The sequence below is a fragment of the Lissotriton vulgaris genome, unplaced genomic scaffold (genome assembly GCF_964263255.1).
Source record: "Lissotriton vulgaris unplaced genomic scaffold, aLisVul1.2 SCAFFOLD_1670, whole genome shotgun sequence".
In the NCBI taxonomy this organism is placed as follows: domain Eukaryota; kingdom Metazoa; phylum Chordata; class Amphibia; order Caudata; family Salamandridae; genus Lissotriton; species Lissotriton vulgaris.
Genome location: NW_028255645.1, coordinates 160628 through 188324, shown reverse-complemented (window position 1 = coordinate 188324; position 27697 = coordinate 160628). Strand labels below are relative to the sequence as shown.

General features: G+C 49.2%; 1 protein-coding gene across 1 annotated transcript in view; it reads left to right on the top strand.

Moving 5' to 3' along the window:
• Positions 1-27697, top strand: part of LOC147659043 (uncharacterized) — a gene marked incomplete at its 5' end in the record, with an annotated part of 502472 nt that overhangs the window by 364134 nt on the left and 110641 nt on the right. The window lies entirely within an intron of this gene.

The window sequence follows — 27697 nt, the reverse complement described above, 5'->3', positions numbered from 1 at the left end:
CTTTTACCATCTTAAATTGTTGTTTCTATTGAGGCAGCCCTTAACTCCCTTACCGTTCCTTTTATATTCCAATTTTGAGGAGTTCGAGGCATGTGGGCTGCTGAATTCATATCTGTGCATAGATCGCCGCCTAGTGTTGGGTCCGGATGATTGCACATTGTTGTCCTGGAAGAGTCTTCGAAGTATCACGAGATAGGTGGCTCCTCCCCTGGACTACAGTGCGCATGGGCATCGCCTCCATCCCCAGATTGTTTTTTTCCGCCATTGGGTTCGGATGTGTTTCGGTCCCGCTGTCGGAACCGATAGTACTTTTCTGTTTCTACTTGAGACCTAACGGTCTTTAGGCTGGGCGTCGGTATTGTTTAGTTCGGGTTATCTTATTCTCAGCTCTGAACACTCTCTGCCCCTCCGCGTGCTCTCGGCGCGGACGGGCCTACTCGACGCTCGAAGTTCCTATCATGGAACGTCCTCCGTTCAAGAAGTGCCCGGTGTGCAATTCCAAATATTCACACCTCGACGTGCACCCTGTGTGCAACAAGTGTTTATCACCGAAACATGGCGAGACCAGGTGTATGGCCTGTTCAAAGTTCAGGTGCAAGAAGACCCTGAAGCAGCGTCGCGCCGCTCGGCTCCAGGCCCAGTTGGCGGAACCCCCTGCGAGCCTGCCGGACAACATCTTCGAAGGTTTTGAAGCTTCGGACTCTAACCCTGCGTCGGAGGAAGAGGAAACCGGCGACGCGGACGATGCGGACTTTTATGAAGCCGGCGACGAGGTAGGGGACGACGATGAGGCCATTGCCACCGTGGGGGATAGCTCGGAGGAAGAGCATCCCCAAACTGACTTAGGGGTTAATCCCCGAGACACGGCCCAGGTCGAGGGATCGCCTTCGGGCCTTACCCAAGACCTCGTTACTAGTCCAGCAGCCCCGCCTCTCGGCCCGGCCACGGACATTTCGGAGGGGCCACTCCCGTTGAAGGAAGCGAAAGTGAAGCCATCGGGATCCACGCAGTCGGTTTCGAAACCGAAAGTGAAAGCGCCATTGCTGGTGCAGAAGGCTCGGGAGGTGTCAACACCCAAGACAATCAAGATGGCCGACTTAAAGAGCCACGCCAAGATGGCCGACCCCAAGGCCTCGGGGTCGACGCCGAAAGCAATGGCGGCCGACGCGGCTGCGTCGGCGCCGAAGACATTGGGGGTCGACGACCCAAAAAAGGCTCCGAAGAAACGCCAAAGCGATTCCACGGCTCCGGCTGTACCGGCTCCGACCGTCGGAACCGAGGATGGAAAGGTGTCGACTCCGAAGACACTGCCCCCGGCTGACTCGACTCCCGACTCCGGGAGAGCTCACAAGCCGGTCAAGCCCTCTCCGACGCTGGCGAGGAAGGTAGTGGAATCCCTCCCACGGATTCGAAGTACTGAGGTTCTCGAGCCGGAGGGAGTGAAGCCGAAGCCCGCATCGAAGCCGGCGAAGGCACAGACGCCTATTCGCTACACCCTGCCGCCGAAGTCGGCGCCGAAGGCCTTCGCTCCGAAGCAGGGGGCGGACGTGCCCTCAAAAGAGTCATCAACGTCCAAGGCGGCGTCAGGGGTGTTGAAGCATCGGCTCCGGCCACTCGAAGAGGAAGAGCGCCGAGAGGTCATCATCGACGCCAATACTGGGAAATTGTCCCTTCTCAAGAGAAAAATCACCGCGGAACCGGTGCTAGAGCATTTTCGGATTCCTCTTAAGAACAAAAAGGACTCGACGGGTGCTTCGGACCCTATGGAGCCTTCGTCTCCCACACAGGTGGAACGGTCTCCTACTGGTTATACTGCAGGTGAGGGTGACGATGAGGAGTACGACGAGTACAACTATCCGGCGTACTCGGATCCGGAGGAGGAACATGCTCCTTGGTCTGCCGGAGCCGACCCAGACGACCCGCAGTCGGGTCAGGACCCGCAGCTATTTGAAGCAAAGACGTCACCGACTGAGGACTCAGCGGCCTTCAACGCTGTCCTTGAGAGAGCTGCGGCTAACCACGACGTCGAGCTCCACTCGGACCCGGTGGATGTGGACTTTTTATTTGACACTTTTTCGGTAGCGGAAAAGTCAGTAAAGACACTGCCGATGCTTAAAGGGGTGCAGAAACACGCAACGGAGGTCTTCAGGGAGCCCACCCGGGCGCGGGTCATCAACCCTCGCATTGACAGAAAATATAAGGCAGCGCCCTCGGATCCTACATACATCAAGGGACACTTGCCACTGGACTCGTTGGTTGTATCCAACGCTCGGAAGAGGGCGAACTCGCAGACCACTGGTGACGCTCCTCCCCCAGACAAAGAGTCCAAAATCTTTGAAGCCTCAGGGAAACGAATTCCTGCACAGGCAGCAAACATTTGGAGAATCTCAAACACACAGGCCCTACTTCCACGCTATGATAGGGCTCATTATGACACCTTAGAAACACTACTGCAACACCTGCCTGATCAATACAAGGAGGCAGGAGAAATGCTGATTCAGGAGGGAAAGCTCATCACAAACGCATCCATAAAATGTGCGCTGGATGTCGCCGATACAGCCTCCAGGGCAATCAACACCAGTGTGTTGCTTAGACGGCATGCTTGGCTGAGAATTTCAGGGTTCAAGCCCGATATTCAGACGACAATACTGAACCAGACTGTTAATCCTGACCACCTATTTGGCCCTGAGGTGGATGCCACGCTGGAAAAAATGAAAAAAGATACGGACACTGCCAAGTCGATGGGGGCCCTCCAGTCCCAGCAGTTTCGGAGCGGTTCCTTTCGTCGCTCCAATTCCAGAGGCACCTCGAGGGGTCAGGCATCGCAGTCCACTCAGTATTACAAAAGTAACACCCAACCCTCATACAACAACAAGGGTAGAGGTGGCTACAGAGGCAATAACATCAAGGGCAGGGGACGTGGAAACAACGGCTCCAGGTCCAACACCGCCAACAAACAGTGACGTCTTGTCACTGCCCCCCGACCATACAACACCGGTCGGGGGGAGACTCCAGCAGTTCCTGCCCGCGTGGAAATCCATCACCACGGACAGGTGGGTCAAGTCTCTTATCCAGTACGGTTACTGTCTGGAACTTACTTCCATTCCACCAAACATACCCCCAAGAAGCCGTCCTATGTCCGGCGAGCACTTGACCTTGTTGCAGCAGGAAGTCCTTGTCATGCTGCAAAAAGGGGCAATAGAGCCCGTTCCATTGCAGGAAAGGGGAAAGGGGGTTTACTCCCTGTATTTTCTAATCCCCAAAAAGGACGGATCCCTCAGGCCCATCCTGGACCTAAGACCCCTCAACTGGTACATTCTCTCGGAGCACTTCCATATGCTCACGTTACAGCAAGTGCTCCCTCTGCTTCAGCAGGGGGACTTCCTGGCTACGCTGGATCTGAAAGATGCATATTTTCATATCCCACTGCATCCTTCCCACAGGAAGTATCTCAGGTTCACGATTCAGGACCAGCATTACCAGTTCAGGGTTCTGCCGTTCGGGGTCACCACGGCGCCGAGGGTATTTACAAAGTGCTTGGCGACAGTGGCGGCGCATCTCCGACGCCAGAACGTCCATGTCTACCCCTACCTGGACGACTGGCTCATTCAAGCAAAGACAGAACTGTGCGTCGACCATGTGTCACGCACCATTCATCTCCTGCACGATCTGGGATTCTCTCTGAACTACCCCAAGTCCCATCTCCAGCCCGCCCACGTGCGACAGTATCTGGGCGCGACTATCAACACTCTGGCAGCCACTGCGCAGCCAAATTCAGGGAGACTCGCCAGTATTCAGGCGCTGATCCAACGATTCAGACCTCAACACTCGCTTCCAGCGAGGGTGTTCATGCAGTTGATAGGCATGATGGCCTCCTGCATCTCCATTGTCCCGCACGCGAGACTACATATGCGTCCGCTTCAGGAGTGCCTTGCACGTCAGTGGACTCAGGCTCATGGGCAACTGATAGACCTAGTGTTGGTGAGCGGTCGGGCATACAACTCTCTGCATTGGTGGAATCCACAAAACCTTTGCAAGGGCCGACCATTCCAGGAGCCTGTGCCACAGATTGTCCTGACAACGGACGCCTCTCTCCAGGGATGGGGAGCGCATGTACTCCAGTACACGGTGCAGGGACTATGGACACTACAGCAAAGGAAGATGCACATCAATGTGTTGGAACTGATGGCAGTCTTCATGGCCTTAAAGGCGTTCAAAGTACATCTGTGCAACAAGGTCGTGTTGATCCGGACGGACAACATGACGGCCATGTACTACATCCAGAAGCAGGGAGGCACACACTCTCCACAGCTGTCTCATCTGGCTCAGAGCATGTGGAAGTGGGCCATTCAGAGGAACATCTTCCTCATGGCAGAGCATCTCCCGGGCAAGGACAATCAGATGGCGGATCTGCTCAGCAGGCACAGCCATCAAATGCACGAGTGGGAGATACATCCATCAGTACTCCAACCGTACTTCCAAAAGTGGGGTCATCCAGAGATAGACCTGTTCGCCACGAAAGAGAACGCAAAATGCCAAAGCTTCGCCGCCAGGTTCCCACACCCGCAATCACAGGGCAATGCGATGTGGATGAACTGGTCAGGCAGATTTGCGTACGCTTTTCCCCCAGCACCTCTGATACCGCTGGTGGCACGCAAACTCAGGCAGCACTCGATGACTCTCATCCTGGTTGCTCCAACATGGGCTCGCCAACCATGGTACACCACGTTTCTGGAACTCTCCATGGTACCGCATCAGAGGCTTCATCTCACCCCCAGCCTTCTGACGCAGAGCCATGGCGACATTCAGCACCCAGATCCGCAACAGCTCAACCTGGCGATCTGGCTCCTGAAGTCCTAGAGTTTGGCTACCTCAATCTTCCTCCCGATTGCATGGACATCATTCGAGAGGCAAGGAAGCCCACTACTAGAGCTTGCTATGCGGCTAAATGGAAGAGGTTTGTCATCTACTGTGTTAACCACAATATTGACCCGCTAGATGCTTCCATTCAAAACATCATTTGTTGCCTGTTCCACCTGTATCAATGCAATTTGGCGTACTCTTCCATCCGCATTCACCTGTCTGCTATGGCGGCATACCTCCAGAATAGGCAACATCTGTCGCTCTTTAAGGTCCCTGCGATCAAGGCTTTTTTGGAAGGACTCAAGAGAGTCATTCCACCAAGGACACCACCAGCTCCAGATGAAACCTCAATGTGGTTCTTACCAGACTGATGGGTCCTCCCTTCGAGCCACTGCACTCTTGTGAGCTTCAGTTCCTAACTTGGAAGGTTGCGTTCTTAGTAGCAATCACATCGCTACGGAGGGTTAGCGAGCTGCAGGCGCTCACCATCCAAGAACCTTTCTTCCAGGTACACGCTAACAGGGTTGTGCTCCGCACTAACCCTAAATTCTTACCCAAGGTGGTATCTCAATTCCATATGAACCAGACAATTGAGTTGCCAGTGTTTTTCCAGAACCCAGAGACGCTGGCGGAGCGGATGCTCCACACCCTTGACGTTAAGAGAGCCTTGATGTACTATGTAGACAGGACAAAAGATTTTCGCAAAACAAAGCAGCTTTTCGTTGCTTTTGCCACACACCACAAGGTAAACGCTATCTCCAAAGCTGGGATCGCTAGGTGGATAGTGAAATGCATTCAGATCTGTTACGCTAAAGCTAAACGCGCACTCACAATTCCACCAAGAGCCCACTCCACTAGAAAGTTGGGGGCCTCTATGGCTTTCCTAGGTAACATTCCCTTAGAAGATATTTGTAGAGCAGCTACATGGTCAACCACACATACTTTCACAAAGCATTACTGTGTAGATGTGCACTCTAAATAACAGGCAGCTGTTGGCCAGGCTGTTCTCAAAACGCTTTTTCAGACGGCTGCAGCTGGCACGGGCGGCCGCCGCTAATGGAGGGACTGCTATGTATTCTATGCACAGATATGAATTCAGCAGCCCACATGCCTCGAACTGCAAATGCTACTTACCAGTAGGCATCTGTTCTTGGCATGTAGGGCTGCTGACATTCATATCGCCCGCCCTCCTCCCCGGCGCCTGTAGCAGCTGCAGCATTCATTTACATATATTTATATGCTCTTAGCATGGGCATCATTCACATACTTCACTCCATCTCTGCCAATGGCTAAAAACAATCTGGGGATGGAGGCGATGCCCATGCGCACTGTAGTCCAGGGGAGGAGCCACCTATCTCGTGATACTTCGAAGACTCTTCCAGGACAACAATGTGCAATCATCCGGACCCAACACTAGGCGGCGATCTATGCACAGATATGAATGTCAGCAGCCCTACATGCCAAGAACAGATGCATACTGGTAAGTAGCATTTGCATTTTTTTTTCTTTTTTCCCTACTTTGCACCCCACCCGTGTGTATTTACAGAGTTGCATTTTGCGTTTGCGTGTTACTTCGGGTTCCCTCCCTGGGGAAGCCTCCCTTTTTCTTCTTTCAGGTGTTATTACACCCGATTTCGTGCTCCGAATCTCCAGGTATTTCATTCTTTTGCTTTTTAATGCGCAAGTGCTTCCCAATATTTGTTCTACTATAAATATTTCTTTGTCTCTGAAAACGTTCCTAGTTCCTTCTTGCCGTTTTTAGTGCAAGGAGTTGGTTCCTTCAACACCTGTATTACTGCATTATTCCTTATTTAGTTTATCGATTTCAATTTGATCTTTTATTAGTTGGATAAGGTTTTCTACCTCTTTTGGTTCCTTTAGGTTGTGCATTTTATTTCGCCACATTATTCCAAGGGAGGCGGGGAATTTCAGTTGTACATTTGCTCCGAGAGTTTTCAGTTCCTGCATATACTGCCCCAGCTCCCTTTGCCTGTCTTGCGTGGCTTTACAGATATCTGATCGTATACGAAATGACCAGTTGACTTTGTTGAAGTTCCCAATTTTTAGACCCTCACTCAATATATTTTCCTTCAGAGCATAGGTTCTGAAATTTACCAAGATTTTCCTCGGAATTTTCTTCTCTTTACTCTTTCTGAATGGGTCTCTATGGACTCGTTGGATGTCCGCTGCTAAATCAGTCTTTTGTCCAGGGGAGAAATTCTTCTATGAGAGATATTACGTAAGCCTTAATATCTGCTCCCTCTGAGTTTTCAGGGACATTCAATACGCGAATATTATTCCTTCTTCCTTGGTTTTCCAAAGATTCTAGTTTTTCCTTGATTGCTTTCTCGTTGTCTTTTAACTGTCTTATTTCTCTTTGGTTTGTGTCCACTTTTTTGCTTAAGGAGCCCAACTCCTTCTCAACCGCTGTGACTCTGACCCCTAAATCATTTAATTTCTGATCTAAACTTTCGACAACTTCTTGTATTTTGTTCTGGTTTCCTTCTGAGATTAAAAATTTTTCTCTCATTTCCCCCATTATTTTTTCCATCATTTTATCCAAGCACAGTTCTAGAATATTTTCTGTCTTGCTTTTGTCTATATATTCCATATGTTCCTGTTCTGGCTCATCCTCTTGGGTCTCTTGATCAATTTCGACTTGCGGTGTGGCACTTGAGCTTGCTTGCGATGGATGTCCTGGTTGTGATGACAGGTTTAGTAATAAAGATTGTTTCAATGGGGAAGTCACACTTATGATTGGGGCTGGAGGAGGCGGTGACTGCATATCTGCTCCTGCTAGTGTTTCCTTGTCTGCAGACTCTTCCACTTCTTTTTCAAAAATAGGGCTGACGCTCTGATTTTCTGATGTTAGAGCTAAAAATTGTGGGGGCACTGTGTCCGCTGTATTTTTTATATCTGTTGCGTCAGTCGTGTTATTTGCTAGACAGTGACTTCCTCCTCTTACTTGTACCACTTGTTGTATTTTTAAGTATGACCTTAATGATGGCGTGATCTTTATTTTCTGACCCTTGTTTTTCCTCGACCCTCTGCTTTTTATACTCTCTGTTAATTCCTCTGAACGTGGGGGATTTCTCACGGTTTTTTTTGTGCTTCTGGGGGTCATACACTTTTTTATTTGTAGGCTGTAGAAGGCTCTGTTTGCTTAGGTTTTGATTCCTGAGACAGTATGCTGACCTTATTTCTCCCTCTTCTGATCTCTCTGGTACAGAGAAAAAGGTTCCAGCTCCTTGTATCTTCCTTGTTCTAGATCTTGTAGAATAATTAAAGTGTGGTGGGCTTTTTTCTTTTTTATTTCTGGCGCTTTTATTTTTTTCCAAACGATAAAGTGGTGTGGTTATTGTGAGTTTTTCCTGGGTTTTGTAATAGTAAATCTATATTTTCTTGATTTTCTACTTCAGCTTTCTCTGATGCTGCCTCTGTTCCTCCCTCTGTTCCTCCCTGTTGCTCTCTGTGTGTGTGACCTTCTTCTTCCACTACTTCTTTAGGAGAGAGACTTTCACTTCTCTTTTCACTCATCCAGCAGGGAATTATTGACGGTTTTAAGTTGGACACTTTCACAAGGTCTTTTTCCAAACTTTTCTCTTAGTATAACCTTTTGGTTTTCTAAAAAACATAGGGCTCCTCAGACTTTCCCAATGCCCCACACTAGAGACTTCGTAGTTATCGCCTTGTGTTGCTCCCACCGAGTGTTTTGCTCTAATTCCTGCCTCCTCTATACATTCACTTTCACACACAGCAGTGTTGCACTCCCTGCCGCTGCCGCCGCCGCTCTTACCCTGGAAAAGAAAACCGATCTTGAGGAGTTTCCTCCTGCAGCTCTGGGCGGCCTCTCAAGCTCTCTCCCACAATCCGTCTCTGCCTGAGAAGTTGATTGCCGGGTCCGGGCTCTGCCGTGCCAGAGCCGTGACCCACCCCGTCATGTGGAACCGGCGCCTCCTTTAACTCAGCTCGACCAGCCTTCAAATCGCAGCTCAGCAACAGCAACCGCCACAAGCGAGGGACACACAACAACGAGCTTGAAAGTACACCGCCTCTGCCGCTGCCGAGTCTGCTCACACTGCTGCCCTCGGTTACACAGCCCGCCTCGATCAGTTAACGGGCTCCGTCTAAATGTTCGTTTCAATGTTAATGCGGGCACGTTAGGAGATTTTGCTGATTTGCTGATTACCCAGCTGCAGCGCCCAGAGACACATCATGCTTTTCCGGCTAGTTTAGTATTGAGAAGCGTTTTCAAGACCGTTTCACCTGGAGTCTTGACGGAGCTCGCGACCGAGCGTCTCAGCCGGCCGCCATCTTCCCCCCTCCCCTTTGCCGAGCCACTTCACTCTTGTCCTCTCAGTCTTCTCACCTTAAAGACAGCTTTCCTGGTTGCCATCACCTCTGCCAGGAGAGTTAGTGAGCTCCAGGCTCTATCTTGCAAACCTCCCTTCCTGTCTGTGCATCGGGACAAAGTGGTGTTGCGTACAAAACCATCTTTCCTGCCCAAGGTTGTCTCTGCTTTCCACATCGGGCAGTCCATCACCTTGCCCTCCTTGTCCCGCCTCCGCATCCCTCAAAGGATGAAGAGCGGCTCGATCGACTGGACCCAAAACGTGCGCTTTCATTCTATGTGGATCGCACAGGCCAGTTCCGGATGGGTGACCAACTCTTTGTTGGTTACGTGGGTGCGAAGAAGGGAGGGGCGGTGCATAAACAGAACATCTCTCGGTGGGTCGTCTTATGCATCAAGGCGTGCTACTCTTTGGCTAGAAAGGAGCCTCCAGTTGGGCTGAGGGCCCATTCCACTCGGGCCACGTGGCTACTACTGCCCTGGGTCAGGGAGTCCCCCTGCAGGACATTTGCCAGGCGGCTACGTGGGCCTCCCTGCGCACCTTTGCGAGGCACTACTGCCTGAACGGTCAAGTCCGGAGGGATGGCTTCTTTGGCCGTTCCGTCCTCCAGGACTTCCTGGTGTGAGTATTGGTTCCCAGACCCACCACCGGGGTTGGTATTGCTGGGGTATCTATTCTAAGGTAAGAAATCTAATACTAACGTGTTTCTTTCAGATGAACAAGTTATTTACCTTCGGTAACGATATATCTGTAAGAAACAGTAGTTAGTATTAGATTCCTTACCGCCCCACCCATCCTCCCCGTTCTGCGAACTGATACCTAGGTTTAAGGTTATCCCCTTTCAGGGCCCTAGTTTCTCGGCATCAGTGTTGGTTCTAGCATGGCTCTGCGTATCTGGCGCAAAAAAGATGTGTCTAAGAACTGACGTCAGCGCGCATGGGCGGCGTCTAAGTACTCCGACGTCATTCCGGCGCAGACGACGCCGATGACGGACGCGGAGCCAGAGACGACGCCTAACGACGCGCAAGGGTATTGCTACGCAAAAATTTCCGGATCCAGTCTGACGCCTGGTGATATTCTAAGGTAAGGAATCTAATACTAACTACTGTTTCCTACAGATATATCGTTACCGAAGGTAAGTAACTTGTTCCTTACAACCATCACCGTAAGGGTTGTTTGGACTGGTGCAAGGTGACCACTACTAGTGAGCACCATATACCAGGCCAACTTCTCACACATATCCCACGAATGACAGTTTTAAACCCTTCCCAAAGCATGGACGGGGAGTCCACAGAACCCTCGTTGAGCTCGAAATAATTTGCGATTGCGGTTTGTATAGCGTCGTGTAGTGCGTTAGGGGAAATCCGCCAGGAGAAGGCATGGCAGGGTGAATGTGGAAGACGGAGGCATAGGCGAACGGGAGCATGATCTGAGAGAGTGCGCGCCATATGATCAACTGAGGTAAGCCAGACTAAGGCATCTGGAGTAGTGATACACAGATCTTGACTGGACCAGCAGCCGCGGATACCAGTCGCACAGGTGCCCTCCCACGCAGCAGGGTGGATATGACGCCACGCATCGTACAGTGAGTTGCCCGAGAGAATGGAGATAAGGACTGAAGCCGCGTGCGGAGAGGGGCATGAGTGCCGGATCGGTCTAAAGTGGCGGACAATGTTACATTAAAATCACCCCCCTCAGAGGAGCACAGCGGGGCCAAAGGATGAGATGTGGTGCCAGACTTGCTCGAAGAAGTCTGGGTCGTCGCAGTTTGGGCCACACAAAGCAGCAAGCGTCAGAGGCCGGGCCTGTAGTGTGCCATGTAGAATCACAAATCGCCCCCCCCAGAGTCAATGAACACTTGAGAGGTCTGCCATGGTAGCTCTTTGCACAGCAGTATGGACACCCCCGTGAATAGTTGAAGTAGAAGAAAGAGTGGATTTCACCCCAATGTCTGGAAAGAAGTCTGAAGCGGTAGCCGGTAACAGATGGGTCTCTTGTAAAAAACAAATGTCCACCTTATGCTGAATGAGGTGGGCATGGACCAGTCGTGCCTTGCGGTTGTCGTTAAGCCCACGGACATTCCAGGTCCAGAGTGTAGTGTCAGTCATGACGCTTTGTCAAGGGACGGAGTGCCTAAAAAGAGTGAAGGAAAAGGCAGAAACTGTGTGCAAATGCATTGAGCGGTGCACTGGATAATGAGGGAGAGTAGCAGTGCAATAACCGTGGACTCACATTGAAATAGTACAATAGAAAATATAACCAGATCCTCATAAGGAGGCAACAAATCAGACAATACAATCCCCCCAACAGGAGTTTGGACAGCAGGAGAGAGGAGACATGTCAGGAAAGGGCTCGGTAAATGAGCTGGTGCTGAAGAGAACAGTATTGCTTCCTTGGGAGGTCGCAAATCCCAAACACCCAACCACCCGAGCCCACCCCCAAAACAAAGAAACCCAAAAAAAAACTTATCTCCGCTCCCACACCGACCCCCAATCAGGCTGAGTTCTCTTCCAGGGGATCCTCATCAATAGTCATAAGAATTAGAATATTCCCGCCCATGCGCGGGACCCCGGAAACACTATATTATATGTGCCCCACATATATATAACCATATATATGTATTACCTACTGGCGGTCGCCAGTAGGTAGTTATAGTTAGGAAAACGTGTTTTCCCCATGTTAATTTCCATAGGGCGGTCGACCTCACTTTTAGCCCGAACGGCTGAATGGATTTCCACCAAACTTGGCAAAATTGTAGGGACTGGTAGCCCGATGTGCCTTTGCTATGTCTCAAGATATGTGCTCCAGTGGATTTTGAGTAATTTAGGTTCAAAAAAATATATATCTGGCAGCGCACCCCGGTACGCGCACCGGGGCGCGAACCAGCGCGCAACGTGACTTCGCGCACGGAAAGCTGATTGGCTCTCGGGTGTCTGTAAACATTCCAAACAGTCCGGAGCGGCCGCCATCTTGTGTCTCGGTAGGATCGAGATACAAGAGGTGGCAAAAACAAAGGGGGAAATGACCAAAAAGGGGCACGGTAGACCCCCCCTGACCCCCTAGGTTTGATGTGGGGGCCATAAAAAGGCCCCGCGGGGCAAAAAAAAAAAAAAAAATTCGATTTGCGCAGGGGGAGCGCCCGGTACGCACACCGGGGAGCGTACCATGGGGAAAAAAGAAAGACAGATTTTTTTTAAAAAGTAGCATTTTTTTATAAATTGGAGGTAGTTCTAAAAAGAACTGTTTTTTTCTTTTTTGTTTTATATTTTTTTATTTTTTTTTTTAACATTTTGTACTTTTTTTGGCTTTTCTGAACAGTTTTATATTTTTTTGTATTTTTTATGGGGGGAAACAAAAGACAGGGAATTATAAACGGATCAACTGGAGCAAAAAAAAATCTGGAAAAAATTAGGCTTTCTTCGGGCACTTGTGGTTATCACCAGCAACGTTGATGAGGGTAATACTCTACTCACCTTAAGTAATGGTTTTGCCACAATAAATACAAACGATTTTGTAGCCACCAAACTTTGTTTGAATGTTTGGAACCATCTGCCTTGCCTCTGGACCCGATGGAGTGGGTTCTTTGGTTGTTGAGGTGCTGGCAGACGATTGTGGAAGGTTTCTGCACAGTTCTCTCACCTCTGCTGCAGAATAGTTATTGGGGTGCAATTGTTGCATGTGCCGAATCATTGTATGATTTCCAAATGAATATTTTTTTGCAGGGTTCCTCCTGGACAGTACAGCGCCACAGAGGAGACAAGTCACCTTTGCAGCGTTTACCTTCTTTGCACCACTTGGGATTTAAAAAAACTCCCATATAAAGTGCTCCTTGGGTTTATAAGGGGCTTTGTCTTCAGGCAGGAAATGCCTTGTTTGCCTTCTCTCCTCCTCCTCCTCCTCCTCTTGACCACCAATGTGATGTTGTGGTGGTCTTTGTGGTGGTGGTGCAGATGCTCCAGCTGCTGCTGCTACTGTAGCCATTTCAAAGTTCAAAATATTAGTGACAGATCTCCAAACAGGTCTTCCTCAGTCAAAGGACAAAGTCAGAATAAGGAAAAATGGTGGGATGTTTTCGTTTGCGGCAATAGCGCAAACTGGGCGCTCACCGGTACGCAAACCGGTGCTCGGCAAAACTGAGCTTACCGTTAAGCGCATCTGCACGCGCTCCGGGGCAAAAAAAAAAAAACCATTGAAAAAATAGTATTAAATAAATATACAATATAGGATTCATTTTAACAAATATTACATTTAATAGCTATAGCAATTTGCTATTGAAAAACCTTTGAAATTCACTGAAAAAACCATAGGTTTCACACCAGTTATAGTTCGGAATTAGCATTTAAAAAACCTATGAAATTCACTGAAAAAACCATAGGTTTCACACCAGTTATAGTTAGGAATTAGCATTTAAAAAACCTATTCAATTCACTGAAAAAACCATTGGTTTCACACCAGTTACAGTTAGCTGGACATTTTACTGACATAAAACCATTGAAATTCCCACGTTATAGTTAGTTGGACTCACTATAACTTGCGCGCCTGCAATGCACTGCTGATGACGTCACATATTACATCACTCATGACATGGTCAGTGACATCACTATGGTTTTTTCAGTGAATATATATATATATATATATATCTCCAGAAAGTCGCCATTCACAGCTGCTTCGCGCAGAACAACGAAAAAGAGCGGAACCACCACGTAAGTGCAGTTTTCAGTGCTTTATTTGTGCAAAAGTTGCAGCTTGCAATCCACCATGACGCGTTTCGCCTCCGCCAACGAGGCTTGATTTTATATATATATATATATATATATATATATATATATATATATATATATATAATATATATATATATATAATATATATATTCCAGCTCCGTTGCACCAAAATTACCAGGTCACTCGCAGACGGGTGCCTCTCGTGGTGGCGCTCCACGTCACAAATCACTGCTCCGATTGTGTCTCGTTTCACAAGAAAGAAAATCCGGCACTCACAGGGGAGGTGTTCAGGTTAGTTTAATCTCAAACATTCAGCAGACAAACGCGTTTCGGTTTTCCTTCGTCAGTGTCTACCATTGACACGGAAGGAAGCAAGTTTAAAAGCATTTCGTCACATTTTGGCATGTGTATAGAAAGAGGACTGACGTTAAGCCCCGTGAGAAAGTTATTTGCATAGTATATTACTGTTTTCTTTACATTTCTCAAAACACTTTAAAGGCAATATGGATGAAATACAGTTTACGATTTCACACATTAATTTCAGACAAGTTAAATACACAATTCCTGAAATTATTTACATTATGTATACATTTTTTGTTGAGTTGCCCTTTTCTGTGTTGTGGGTGTTATTAAGCCGAGGATCGGCATTGCTCACAGGGTGTGGTACTCATAACTGGACATTGCTTTCAGAGTCTATGCTTTTCCCAAATGAGATGCTAGTTCTTCGTTCCTATTCAATCCCAAAGGGGCCTTTGTCTGGAGGTCTATTATATAACAGGATTCTAGCCTTCTTAATCTCCGTAATCTATCTCCGCCCCTTGGATCTACTGGTATGTGGTCCAAAGCAAAATATTGCAAAAGTTCTCTATTACTATTGTGTTTTAGGGCAAAGTGTTTCGTTACAGGATAGTTGAAGTCCTTATTCATGATTGCACGTTGGTGCTCCAGTATGCGTAACTTGACATTCTTTACTGTGCTGCCTATGTACTTGAGTCTGCATGGGCACAATAGGCAGTACACGACATGGGTGGTATTGCATGTAAGAAACTTCCCCTGTGAGTGCCGGATTTTCTTTCTTGTGAAACGAGAGACAATCGGAGCAGTAATATATATATATATATATATATATATATATATATATATATATATACACACACAATTTCAGCCTAATAAACACCAGAGCTGAATCATGCTGTAAAGAATTTCCACCATACATGAATAACATGCATTAGAAACATGAGAAACAACAACAAAGTTTGTTTAGAAACTGTTTTAATGCTTAGAAAGCAGTAGAAATTCTCATAAAACACTGAAAGCATAGAAAGCTCCCAGGCTGCATTGCAAATACACAGTCTAAAATGACTGAAAAGCTAACTTACAGCTGCATTGCAATTAACTGACACCGTGCCTTTAAAGCACCCATGACCCCCAGTTTCCCATCATGCCTCAGGGGTGACAGTTAGGTCAGTTGTTCTTTCCGGCTCCTTCAGGAAGGATCCTGGCAACACAGCTCCACTCTTTTCTGAATTCTTCAGAAAATAGTTTAACTTTTGACAACTTTTATTCCTTACTTCGACGTTTTTCATCTGTAGAAGTAAGATGCTGTCTTTTTTGGACAGGTTTGGGCATTTTTAACACCTTAAAATGCCATCTCTTTTTGACTCTTGCCCTTCTTGTGGTAAAAAGAAGGCCAAAACAGACTTTCATGAAGACTGTATTCTCTGTCTCTCTGAAGATCATGACCCGAAGGCCTGCTCTCACTGCCAGACCCTGTCCAGAAGAACTTTGAAGGACAGGGAAAGAATTTGCATTTATGGCCTAGCAGAGAAGTCTAGAGGAAGATCTCCAGTCAGGAAGGGTTCCAGGAGGGCTAGAACCTCTTCTAGAAGTAAGTCCTCGTGTCCTTCAGCTTCAGCGTCGGGCTCGGCGCTGAAAGAATATCTTTAAGTGGGTCATTTATTAAAGAAAAGACCCTCGACGGCGGGCTCGCCGTCGAGAAAAGGTTCGACGTCGAAGATTCGACCTCTGCCGTCAACCCGGCGCCGAGGAGCAGAGACCCGGCGACGATCGGCGTCGAGGAGCAGAGACCCTCCGCCGGCGTCATCTCAACGACGATCGGCGTCGAGGAGTGTCACCCCTCCGCCGTCGTCAAGCTGGTGACCATCGGCGTCGAGGACCAAAACCCCTCCGCCGTAGTCAACTCTGTGACGATCGGCGTCGAGGTGCAAAGACCCTCCGTCGGCGTCAGCAAGGTGTTCGGCGTCGAGGGCAGGCTCTCTTCTCTCATCGCAGTCCCATCAGTGATCGACGTCGAGAACAAGGACCCCTCCGCCGTTGTCAACTGGGCGACGATCGACGTCGAGGATGGGGTCTCCATCGTCGGCTCGACGGCGTTCGGCGTCGAGGGCAAGAAAAACCCTCCACCGAAACCCCTCCGCCGTCGTCTCGAAGACCTTCGACGTCGAGACTGGAGGCAGCTCCGCCGTTGTCTAGAAGACACTCGGCGCCGAGTGAGAGATGTCCTCCGTCGTCTGCTTCTCATCACTGTTCGACGTCGAGACAGCACTCACCTGCTTCTCATCGGCACCGGTCGCCGTCGAGACGGCGTTCGACGTCGACAAGACGGCAGGTGCCTAGATCGGCGTCTGGAGCACGTTCGACGTCGAGACAGGCTTTGGTGAGGTCTGGGGGTGGATCAGTGGTCCTGGTGACAGTCAGCCTCACACCATTCGTCCTCTCATTCTTCCAGGAGGGCTTATTCAAGGTCGCCCACTCCGTAACCTGCAACCCACGTCCGCAAGTCTCCTTCAAAACCAAAGGAGACTCCTGCTGCAGTTCAGTTTGTCCCCAAGATGGTATCTGCCTGTAAGTCATTGGCAGGACTCTGGAGCAGTAAGGCGGATGCAGGAGTATGCCAGTTCTGCACATAGGTCTCCTCTTCAGAGACTGGTGGACGAAGCAGACAGAGCGAGCCCTCCTAGACACAGGCATGAGAGGTCTCAGGAGAGAAGGTGCGACCGGTCACGTTCTCCGAGACGCGAGGAACGCACTGTGAGATCGAGAGACAGGAGGAGTAGTGCACACCGAAGAAGTAGGAGAACACCATCTACTTCCTCGACCCGATCCTCCAGGAGGGATTACTCCCCCACACTATCGGACAGCCCGATTTCCATGGTCTCTCCCATAGACGACATTACCACCTACCTTGAGGTTCTGCCGAGAGGTGCGCAGAAGCTCAATATTGAGATGTCTGTCTCGCAAGTCACGACAACAGTGATTTTCGAGACTCCATTAGAAGACAGCATCTCGACCTTTGCTGCCATTGGTTCCTGGGATCCTTGACCCTGTCATGAACACTTTTTTAACTCCAGCAACAATTAAGGCGGTGCCGGCTTGTCTCTTGAAGAAATACAAGCCAGCTACCTCAGATCCGGTCTTCATCAAGACGGATCCGACGGCAGACTGTCATTGTTGCGGCAGCGAAGAAGACTCATACTGTTTCGGCCACTTCTGTTCCACCAGACAAATAAAGCAGGTCCCAGGATTCGTGTGGTCGCAGGGCCTGCACTTCTGCTGCTGCCTCCCTTAAAGTCTCCAGCGCGACTGCGTTGCTTGGCAGGTATGACCGAGCTCTCTGGGACTCTTTTGAGCGTTTCAAAACCAAGCTCACAAAGGAAGACCAAAAGGATTTCGCTGAGATAGTCACAGAGGGATCTTTGGTGGCTAACCAAGTGATTAGCACAGCGGCAGATGGTGCGGTGCTATCAGCGCACACTTACACGCATGGTGTATGCGCCAGGAGATCGTCCGGGTTACGATTAACAGGACTGAAGCCAGATGCTCAGCAAAGAATCATGAACCTCCCGTTCTCTGGCTCTTCTCTCTTCGGCACTCAGGCTGACTAAGAGATGAATAGGATGAAAACCGAATTGGACACGGTCAAGGCGGTTGGGTTGGAGAAGAAGGAGTTTAAGCGCTGCTACAAATCCAACCAGCGCAAGGGGCCTCAACAGGGGGTTCAAACCCCTCAGTGGTCCCAAAACAAGAACCAGGGGAAGACCCAGTTTCGAGGAGGAAAGTCTAACAGAGGTAGAGGTGGTCACCAACAGCAGTCCTCTACCACGACGAGAGGCGGGAAGTCATGAACAGTGGCTTCCTCCGCCGCCGTTGCCCACTCAAGTGGGAGGAAGTACTTCTCAACATCTAGCAGAGTGGGCCAGCATCACAGGAGATCGCTGGGTGCTGAATATACTACGCAATGGATATGCGCTACATTTCTGTGCACTTCCGTAGGACATACCACCAAAAAAGTCTCGTCCTCATCAGTTAAAGCTGCTTCGAAAAGAGGTGAGAGCTCTTCTCCAAAAGCAGGCGATAGAGGAGGTTCCACCCTCTCAAAGAGGAAAAGGAGTTTACTCCAGATACTTTCTTGTCCCCAAAAAAGATCAGGAGGACAAGTTTCGACCAATTCTGGACCTTCGACTACTGAACAAGGTCATTGTGAAGGAGAAGTTTCGCATGTTGGCCCTTCACCAAATATGTCCACATCTGCAAGTAGGGGATTGGATGTGTTAGGTGGACCTCCAAGATGCGTACTTCCACATCTCCATCGCAAAACGTCATCGGAAGTACCTTCAGTTTGTGGTCGGCCACAAACATTATCAGTACAAGGTCCTGCCCTTTGGCCTGAAATCGGCTCTGCGAGTCTTCACCAAATGCATGGCAGTGGTGGCAGCTTTTCTTCACTGAAAAGGTCTCTTCGTCTATCCATACTTGGACGACTGGCTGCTAAAAGGTCCATCCCCACTACAAGTGAGTCACGACTTCCAGTTCTGTCTGCAACAGCTGCACGACCTCGGGCTGCATGTCAACATGGACAAGTCAGTGCAGCAGCCCACCCAGTCCATCCACTACCTCGGCTCCGTTCTGGACACAAGTGTGGGAAGAGCGTATCCTTCGGAGGAGAGACTGTCTTCCATGAGACAGAGATGCAGGCTTCTGCTCCAGGTGCAGAATCCCACAGTCCGGAAAGTGGCATCCATGGCGTCCTGCATCTTTCTCATTCCCAACGCCAGGCTGAGGATGTGTCCTTTGCAGCAGACTCTGGAGGACCATTGGGATCAGTCGACAGGTCGCTGGGAGGATCAGATCTCTCTCTCCCAGGCGGCAAGATCCTCCCTCTCATGGTGGACTCAGCAGCGGAATCTGATGGTGGGAGTCCCTTTTCACCAGCCACTACCAGTACAATCGGTGGTGACAGATGTGTCTCTGCAAGGCTGGGGGGCACACATGGGTGACTTCAGATTCAGGGACGTTGGTCGGCAAAAGAACAGACCTACCACATCAACATGCTGGAGCTACGAGCAGTCCATCTGGCTCTGAAAGCTTTCCTGCCTGCAATAGAGTCCGATTCAGTCCTGGTCCAGAACGACAACACGGCGACCATGTTCTACCTGAACAAGCAGGGCGGAACTCGGTCCCGTCCTCTCTCACTGGAGTCACAAGCGATCTGGCACTGGCTGCTCGCCTGGAACCTCTCGGTGGTGGCGGTGCATCTTCCAGGAGAGCTAAATGTCATGAAAGACGCACTCAGCAAGCAAATCGAAAATCAGCCAGACTGGGTGCTCCACGACGAGGTGGTGGCGGACCTTTTCCATCGTTGGGGTCGTCCGGAAATAGATCTATTCGCGGACGACAAACACAAAATGTCACGCCTTCGCGTCCAGATTCCACCGTCCAGGGACAAGGGGGAATGCTCTTTTGATGGACTGGTCATGGACATTTGCCTACGCCTTTCTTCCTCTGCCCCTGATCCCGAAGGTGGTGTCAAAGCTACTCAGATCCAGCATGACCATGATTCTGATAGCTCCAGACTGGCCACGGCAGTGGTGGTACCCGGACCATCTACATCTGTCGGTACTTCCACACAGGAGACTACCTTACTGGCCGGACCTGCTGACCAAGATGGGCGGGAGGATTCTTCATCCCAACCTTCCATCACTGAACTTGACAGCATGGCTCCTGAGTTCCTGCAATACGGACATTTAAATCTGCCTCCTGATTGTATGCATATTTTAAAAGAAGCAAAAAAAAGTCCACAAGAACGTCATACTCGTTTAAGTGGAAGAGGTTTTTTCTTTGGTGTAGAGAGCATCACTTTGATCGTACGAAGGATCAGGGGGAGGTAATTCTCCCTTACCTTCTGTATCTAGCAAGATCTGGTCTTAAGTATGCTTCTATCAGGGTGCATTTATCTGCCAATACGGCATACAGGAAGTCACCTAGTCAGCCCTCCTTTTTCCAGATGCAGGTGGTCAAGGACTTCTTACAGGGGTTAAAGAAGGTGTATCCCCCTGTTCTAAACCCTTCTCCTCCGTGGGAGTTGAACCTGGTGTTATCGAAGTTGATGGGCCCTCCTTTTGAGCCAATCCATAGAGCTTCCTTGCAGCATTTATCTTGGGAGGCCGCTTTTCTGGTAACAATTACATCAGCGCGCAGAGTAAGCGAGACCCAAGCACTGTGTACCAATGAGCCCTTCACTGTTTTCCACCATAACCGAGTAGTCTTAAGGGCGCATCCTTCTTTACTCCCTAAGGTGGTGTCTGATTTTCACATCAATCAGGCCATTTCCCTGCCATCTTTCTTCCCTAATCCAGCGACCCCAGCTGAGCGGTCACTTCATTCCTTAGACCTCAATGTAGGAAGGTGGATATCTGACTATGGTTACCCCCAACTTTTTGCCTGGTGTTTTGCTGGTTTTTCGACTTAGTTAACCTGGGACCCTAATAATCAGGACCCCAGGCCTACTGCTCTCTGTAAAATGGATTCCATGTACCTTAGGTATATATCTAATTGGATACTGAGTCACCTTATCAGCCCCTGTACAGTGTACCTTAGGTATCCAGGGCATAGGTGTACCCAGGGCCTACCAGGGGCTGCAGCATGTATTATGCCACCCCTGGCTGGCCATCCAAATCTGACACAACTGGCTGCACGACAGCTGAGGCAAGGTGGTGTAATCACCCTTTGCTTTAGATATAGTATCTCTATATCTAACCCTAAAATGGACACATATATTCCTATCAGTCACTCCTACGGCAGGCCTTATCAATCCTGAAAGCAGAGTGCTTGGAATTATGTGAAATGGTGCTCTGGCATGAGCTGAGCCCGTCTGCAGCTTGCGGAACCAAGTCCTAATAGCTGTTCCATGATAACGCGAACCATATACTCTTAAGTGCATTATAATCCTCGCGGTTATTTGCCAACTTTGGTATCGCTTTATCAAAACATGTCAAGTAAGGTGTCGTACGAATTGGAATACTAACCCCTCGACAATTCTGGCGACGGGGTTAGCATTCCACCCTTCTAGAGGGACACGACATGTAGGTAACTGTGAACCCCGGTTAAAGTTAACTCGAGCCTCAGCATCGCAAAATGGATGCTGCCACCACAACACAAGTCTGACCTCCTGCTACTGGGAGTCCTTCCAGCGAGGAGAGCTCGGACAAAGGGTTTCCTGTCGGGGGCGGTGCTAGCACCATCCCAGACAGGGTTTTGTGTATCCCAGGTATGCAGGGCTGAGACGAAGGTGACTGCAAGTGGCACCCCGGTGCTCACTGTGCATATGCCGGCTCAAACCAGTTCCAGGGGCACCCCAGCCCCTGAACTTGGGAAAGTCCGGACAAGGGAGAGGGGCGTGACCACCCCCCTCCTGGTCCCACCAATGGGCAGGACCTAGTCGCGTGCCAGCCCCTTTTCTTAGAATAAAGGTAGGAGCGGGCCCCCTTCCCAAAGTAGATAATTCTGAATCTTGAACTACTTTCCACGAAAGGAACTCTTGACTTTTTCTGAAGACTCTCCCTTGTGGCTAAGGAGTAGCCACCCTGCACCCGCAGGCACCATCTAAGCATCGCGGTTTGCTGTAAGTCCATCCTCCGGATCAAGACTGGCCAGCTCGACGAGACCCGGATTCCCTGGCATCTCTGACTTCTACCTGCATCATCAGCCTGAGATTCGTGGGTGTGACGAGACCTGAGGGACCGGCCATCTTCAGAAACTGCACGACGCTTAACCAGCACGACCGCCGAGGGATCCTCGAGTGAGTGCATTGGGGTTTGAGAAGCCCCAACCCTGAGCAGCTCCAGCACCGAAGTCCAGCTCCCCAGCATCCATGAGATCTGCGTGGGGCCCTTCTGCTCTTTGCTGCTCACCGCGTTGTCCGGTCACTTGCCCGTTGGCTAGTGGCCCTCCTGACGACGTACCACGACGATGTCACCGCTGGTCTGGTTGCTCCAGACTGGCCCTTGCTCCCCTCCAAAAGAGGAGCACCCCGGACCCTCCTGGTCCACTCCAGACGCCATCTTGACTCCACCGCGTGGGCTTGACTTTGCCAAGGTTTGTGGCCACAATCCTGGGTCCAGCATCGCCGACAGCAGACACCTTCGTGGGACAGCTCGCACCTCCAGCCTGGTCGCCGACAACGCCTCCTGGTCCGAGGGACAGCAGAGTCCAGCGTCGCCCACTCACCTGGTCGAGGTGACTTCATCCGGTGCCATCCTGGTGCCCACACAATCACTGGCTAGTGATTAAGAACTGAGTCCCCTCTGCTTTCAGGTCATCTCCATCACCGATCCAGGCTTGGATCACATCGAACATCTTCACTGGTCGCCTGCCAGCAACTTCTTCTTTCAGGCTCCATAGACTACAACGAGGATTCCCGACGTCTTTTGAACCCTATGTAGCCGCAGCCCCTGGGCTAGGTAACCCGAGCATTTCGGTGCTCCAACGCAGGTTCACTATCCAAGTGTCCAGATCCTTTGTCGTTTTCAGCCTATCTAGTCGGATTCGTCCGATAACAGTAACTTTAGAAATACTAGCCTCCATAGACGTTGTCCCGCATCCCGCGTGAGAGTGCACACTCTGCACCCGATCTCCCTAGGCCTCCTGCTCCTAACCTTAGGGTTCAGTAGTGTAGTCCTAGGGATCCTGAAGCCTCTGGATCTTGTTACTTACCTGCTAGTATTTCGCATTCCACTTTTAGTGTATATGGTTTTTCGTGCCCCTCGGGCATTTGTGTAAATTGTGCAACTTAAAGTATTTTCGTAAGAGTTTTGTTGTGTGCTTAGCTCCCTGACTCATAAAGAGTGCAGGGTAGACTTGTTATAAATAAATATCCTTTATTTTCATAACAACTTGTGTGGTGTCCTTTCACTTGGTGTTCAAGGGGGATATGTGATAGTATAACAGCTGGCTTAACACGCCCTCTAGAGTTTAGCCTAAAGACTGCTCTTGTCCATGCTACTAGGATAGCTGGTCTATAAGGTTGACTTACAACCAATCATCAATAAGGGTCGTTTGGTATGATACACAGTGATCACTAGAATAGTGAGCACTATATATCAGGCCAACTTCTCACACTCAAGAGGGTGCTTAAGTTCTACTTAGAAAGCACCAAGGGAATAAGAAAGGCAGATCAATTATTTGTTAATTATGGCGCCATGAGAACAGGCTTCCCAGCCGCTAAGAGATCTATTTCGAGATGGATTGTCTCATGCATTACCTTAGCTTACCAGCTGGCGAAAAGGCCCTTACCTTTACCTCCCAAGGCACATTCCACTAGGGGGAAAGCGGCCACTGTGGCTTTCTTGCATGACATCCCTATGTCAGAGATTTGCAAGGCCGCAACCTGGAAATCAGTTCATACTTATACTAGGCACTACTGCCTAGAATCTGATTCCAAGGCTGATGCTCAAGTAAGCCAGGCCTCCTTCAGAAATCTGTTCGGATAGTGGTTTCCTCTATCCTAGCTTGGTTTTTACTAGGCTTACTGATAACGTTTTCTGTGTTCTTTGCCCGCAGAGAGATGAGGTGAGGCTCGCTATTCTATTCTAATGCTTATGACTATTGATGAGGATCCCCTGGAAAAGAAGGATTAGTTACTTACCTGTAATCCTAGTTCTCTTCCAGGGGTATCCTCATCAAAGTCATAAGCAACCCTCCCGCCTCCCCGGGCAAAGGACTGTTTTAATTTGGAGATTGTTAACCTCCTGGTTCAATGGTTTTTTCAGTCCCCGCAAAGAACTGGACCTACCTGTCACCCCTGAGGCATGATGGGAAGCTGGGGGTCATGGGTGCCTTAAAGGCACGGTGTCAGTTTATTGTTATGCAGCTACAGGGTAGCTTTTATTTGCAATGCAGCCTGGGAGCTTTCTATGCGTTCAGTGTTTTATGAGAATTTCTACTGCTTTCTAAGCATTAAAACAGTTTCTAAACAAACTTTGTTGTTGTTTCTCATGTTTCTAATGCATGTTATTCATGTATCTTGGAAATTCTTTACAGCATGATTCAGCTCTGGTGTTTGTTAGGCTGCAATTGTTTATTTTGATATATATGTATATGTATATGGATATATATATATATATATATATATATATATATATATATATATATATATATATATATATATATATATATATATATATATATATATATATATATATATATATATATATATATATATATATATATATATATATATATATATATATATATATATATATATATATGGGGCACATATAATATAGTGTTTCCAGGGTCCCACGCGTGGGTGGGAATATTCTAATGCTTATTACTTTCATGAGGATGCCACTGAAAGAGGACTAGGATTACAGGTAAGTAACTAATCCGTACCACCCATTCCCACCCCAGGTACACACAACTAGGAAGGGAAAGGACTGTGTCTGTGAAGGGAATCATCCCGTGGGGGCATGGCAACGCTCAGCATACGCCCCTGCCAGAAAGACAGGGTGGTCAACCCATAAGTGGTGTCAGACAACAAGGAATAAGCATCAAGAAGTAGAGGACACCATGCCAGCAGCAAAGATATGAACTGTGATGGCTTAATAGGCAACGTTGATTCAGTAATCACCATTCAAACTGAGAGCCTGAGTGACAAATTCCCAAGAGCATAAAAACAGAGCTTGCCAACAGGTCAGTGATTATCACTAAGATTGTCATCAGCAGCAGCTTGGGAGTTGGCAGGCGAAGAACGATGTGACCTGTCCAGTTTTTTAGCAAAAGCCAAAGCCTCTCTGGGCTCAGTCTTGGAGCCTTGTTTGATGCGCTGTATGGCAGGGTATGCCAATGAGTAGGAGATCTCATGCTTTTGGAGTAGTTTTGCCGGTAGGAACTCACGGAGAGCCGCCTGAACCGCAGTGGTGTAGTCAGGGTAGAACAACAGGGAGTTGCCCTGGTGACTGATTTCCCCTTTCTCTATGGCCGCCCGTAGAATGGCTCGGGCTGGGTTCGGCGGGTGCAGAGTGGGCTGGATTTGCAGTCTCTGGCTGCTGCCAGAGGTTGCAGTTGATGCAATCTGTTCACGGGAGAAGAAGTCTTTGAAAGTGAAGTCTGGCAGGTCCTCTGGGGTATATGAGGTTGCTGGCTGCAGGACACATCAGGATTTCGCAGGAGCAGGTTAGAGGGGAGACAGGCCTGTTGGGCTGGGGCCAAGTCAGTGGGCGTCTTCTTGTTAGCTGGCTGCACGGCTGTTCTGTCCTTCTTTTTCTCTTGTCGTTTTTGGATCTGAGGAAGAGGTTCAGGGTGCCCCCTCAATACTAGATTTAGGGGCGTCACAGGTAGGTAGAGGGCAGGGACCAACGGGTCCCTTCCCTGGGGTGGGTACACCACCTATTGTGCCACCCTCCAGTCAGAGAGGGGGGGGGCGGGGGCCTGTCCCAGGTTGGTTGGGTCCCCCCATCCTCAAGATGGCAGGGACTCAGTTGTACTTCACCTCGCCTCCCCCACCTGAGGGGTGGAGTGGGTAGAGATGGGCACACTTCTCTCCCTCACTTGTTTTTCCTGCTGGTTCTCCCGCCCAAAGTGGGGGGTAGAACCAGTGGGGACTTGCTGAAAGCAGTAAGTGGCCAGGGGAGGCTCACAAAGGCTGCATGCATTTGAAGCTTCCCCTTTGTGAACCCTGCCCATCCTGGTGGAGGAGACTTGGCACCTCGTCCCAGGATGTACATTGTTTCAGGCCCCCAAGAACTCGACCCCCCCCCCCCCCCCCCCCCTAGAACTCGACCCAGGGGTCCAGAAACATGTCTGTGGATGGCAGCCTAAGCAGCCACTCAGTCAGGACACTAGAGGTGGGTTAATTTTCAGGGGGCATCTCTAAGATGCCCTCTGTGTGCATTTTCCATTAAATCCCACACTGGCATCAGTGTGGGTTTAATGTGCTGAGATATTTGATACCAAACTTCTCAGTTTTGAGTGTAGCCATTATGGTGCTGTGGAGTTCGTAATGACCAACTCCCACCACCATATACTCTTAATGGCAGCACTGCACTTACAATGTCTAAGAATGGACTTAGACACTGTAGGGGTACAGGGCTCTTGCACTTGTACCCTCACCACTGGTATAGTGCACCCAACTAGAGGGGCGACTGATCTATGCCAGGTCAGTGGGGTGCAGGCATGGCACACAGATGTGTGTCATGTCGACTCTTCACTTTGTTTTGCGCCAAAACACGCAGCCTGCAAAGGCAGTGTGTTAGCGTAGTGGTACAGGACCTCTAAGGGTGGCACAATAAGTGCTGCAGCCCATAGAGGCCTTCTCTGGTCGTTGTCCTCGGTTACTGTAGTATCATTTACCAGGGGCTGACCTGTGGCCAGAGATGCCAATTGAGTTTTGTTTTGGGGAAAGAAAACCGGCCCTGGGAACCGGATTGGCAGGGACTTAAGGCACACCAAGTAAATGTGCATCAGTAGTCTGGCAAAAAGTGGGGAATTACTGCAAACAAAACCCACTTTCCTACACCTGTCATTCTACGGTCTTTCTTTCCCAGTCCTGCAGCATCAACAGAAAGGGTTTTGCACCCACTAGAGGTATGCAGGTGCATAAACTTACACAAACAAGATCAATGTTGTGAGCTCATCAGACCAGCTCTTTATTTCCTTTGACGAATACGTAGATCCCTATCCAAGTCGGCTATAGCATAATGGCTATGAGTCTGCATCACTTTCTGCCACAAGAAGCCAAAGCAACCACTCTAGGGCAGAGCAATGTTGCATTCCATGGGAATCGTGGTGACTGCTGCATTCTACTTTGGTATGTTCCTGCAAAACATCTGCTATGCAGGCACACACTCATCAGACACTACGGCCTGGACCTCAATGCAGCAGCCGATTCAGCAATGGGGCAGGCAGACCTCTGCAGCCTGTTCCTGCAAGGAATAAGTCTGTGTACCTTTTTATCTATTAATGTTATGCACTGCTTGCTATTCTGATTTAATGTGTATATATGAAAGATCTAGCGCTGGAGAAGATATCCTTCTAATTACCTGTTACTCCAAGTCTCCAGCGACTGTATCTTTCATATATTCACCTGCAATTCTCCCTCCTTCCCAGTCAGAGCCTCATTTATACAATCTACTCCTCACTCTTGTGCTGTGAAATCTTTGCTATGGTTACCTGTAAGGGGGATTAGGAGGCTCAGCACTTCCACCTAATTGGCTGAAGTTCAAGTTGCTTCAAATGAGCTGGATGTGCTACTAAGCAAACATGCTTTTTGAGGCCTATGGCCATTCAACATCTTAACTCCTATTTAAAGTTACCAGGAATTCCCAGGCTGATGAGCAGGGGAATGATTAAAGGATGTAACTATATGAAAGCGAGCAATGTTGGAGAAATTGAATTACAGCTAAGTTATATTTTGTCCAGTTTCAGACGGATAATGTGACTGTCTTCTTTCTGTTCTACCACATG